The sequence below is a fragment of the Montipora capricornis genome, chromosome 13, assembly GCF_036669925.1.
Source record: "Montipora capricornis isolate CH-2021 chromosome 13, ASM3666992v2, whole genome shotgun sequence".
NCBI lineage: Eukaryota > Metazoa > Cnidaria > Anthozoa > Scleractinia > Acroporidae > Montipora > Montipora capricornis.
In genome coordinates this window covers 7,654,018-7,656,517 of record NC_090895.1, presented here as the reverse complement: position 1 = coordinate 7,656,517, position 2,500 = coordinate 7,654,018, and positions in this window count along the sequence as shown.

Here is a 2,500-nt window from a genome sequence, read left to right as displayed (position 1 = left end):
GAGATCCTGTACGAGTGTGTGTTAAAATTCGCAGTTATTTTTCGAAAAATCAAGAAACGAAATTATCATCATTGTACACTGCAACCAAGATAGAGCTCCAGGAAAATCACTTTAGTCGTTATGCACCGTTTCTTAAGAAATTGCATTTTACTTGTTTTTTACATCTTTTTGTCTTTCGAAATAACGATGGTTGTTTATCCTGGTCATTAGCTGTTTTAATTATTATGATATGGTAACCCGCGCAAGAGTACATGCACGCATATTTTGGCGTTCTGATGGAGCTTTTCCATCTTCCTTTGCAAAAAAATGCATTGTCAATGTTTATGGAACAATTGTTTAGAGTAACGTGCTTCCACCAAGCTAGTCATGTCTTACTCGAAAAGTTTACAAATCACTTAGCCAGACCGATTCAGATTTTCTTGTAATTTACTGTGTGCTTCATTTAAGAACGTTCGGGCCCAAAATGTTCCCATTTACAGATTTTTCTAAACTTGCCACGCAGAAAGGTAATGATCTACTTTTGCCAAACAGGCAAAAAAATGGGGGGGGGGGGGGTAACCGTGCTCGTTTTCGAGATTATGAGGGGCACTTTTAGAAGGTTGCGTTAATTTAAGGCGATCTTAGCTTACAACTGTCAGCAATAAAAAAGCTGCATTAGTGAAATTTAGATCAAGTGAACGTCCTCAATTCAAAATAACTTATATAACTTAATTAACCTTTGCAGCTGATTTCTTTTTCTGAGGTGAAATACACCTTGAAAAACGATACATATTAGTCTAAGAAAGAAAGCTTCGGTCGCATGAAACATGAAAGGCGAAATTTTTGTAACTTCTCACGCACAGATTTTTTTTTTTTTTTTGTTAAAATGGACAAAATCAAAAAAGGAAGTGATCTACGGAAAGAAAGATAGGGGTCACCGAGCATTCAAGAGAGTAAAATCTCTGCGACGTTCTCAAAGCGATGGCATATTCACACTGTCTCGTCATTGCGTGACCTTTCCGAGAATACCTGGGTCCACAGCTATCCCATGATGCCACACGCTTTCAAGTTCCATTCTTGCGCCTTTAGCATCGTGTTTACTTTCGTGTTCTGCGATGCATGACGTGTGCGTGACATGCGCGAAAAAATGCGGAGGAGCAATGGACGCGAACGTCCTTAACAATAATTCCACAAGCGCGCTTGATATGATTGGCTATAACCAATCTCATATCCAACAGGCAGGAAAGGAATAACAGTTTTATTAAATTTTCGTTAAGATTTCAATATTTGAAGACTTGGAATTTGAAGACTTGGAAATTAAAGATTCGAAAAATTTGGAACTTTTCAGCTTGGCAACACTTGGCGCGACCAGTTTCCGTTTTAGGTCGTACGATATACTGTTACTCGAGATTGAGTGATCCAGTCAGGAAGCTAGAAACGCAACATCGGAGTACAAATTTCAATAAAAGTAGATATACCCACTTTCAGTCAATTTTATCTTGTCATTAAGAAGTCGACCCGTGTGAGACAATTAAACTGTTCATTGCAAACAGACAATTTTAAATATAAACAGTTCTAGTGCTCCGTTGCAGGAGTCGAAATTACTAGTTCGGATGCTGTGGCACTGAACTATAGAGGACTCGTGCATCGCCTCGATTGCATAGGGTCAATAAGGCTCAATTCTGGTTCTGCTGAAGAGCAAAGGGCCGCATAAAGAATCTCTCTATATATACATGCAAAAATTTCAGCACGCTCATTGGCTGAGAACAGGTCAATTAATCCCAAACATTGGCTGAGATGGAGCGCAACAAATTGAAAGTTTAGTTAAACTGACTGACAAGAGGGTCGCGAAAGCGCAACAAAACAACATGGCGAACAGGTTACGACAAGAAAACAACGTTTTAATTCCGGACGACATCGTTCTTAAGCGCGTTTTTCCATGCGCTCGCCTTCTGTTGATCGCTCACCATCACGCTGTTCACATCGCTTGTTTGAACCAGTTTTCAATATTACGAAGAAAATACGAGAAATACGAGAAGAAAACAACATCTTTGTGAAAGCAGACAAAACGACCAACTATTACAAGACTACACCCAAAAGCTACGTGACACTTGTAAACAAAAACGTTACGAGGACCTACAAGAAGACAAACCCAAATGTACCAGACATAATAACTCTAGAAGACAAGAAAATAGCCCAAAAAATCGAGCTCGAGGACCGAATTGAAGTTTCAGCATCAAGGGACCCCTTCATCACACTAAAAGACCACAAACCCGATTTCACCAACAACCCGACCTGCAGACTCATCAATCCAAGCAAATCCGAAATTGGCATCATCAGCAAAAAAATCCTTGACCGCATAAACAAAGAGGTCATCCATGCAACCAAAGTGAACCTGCGGAAAAGCAGTAACAACGCCATAGAATGGTTCAAGGCAATCTCAGAAAAGGAAAAGCACGCATTTATCACCTTTGACGTGTGCGATTTGTACCCATCCATATCTGAAGACCTGTTACTAAAA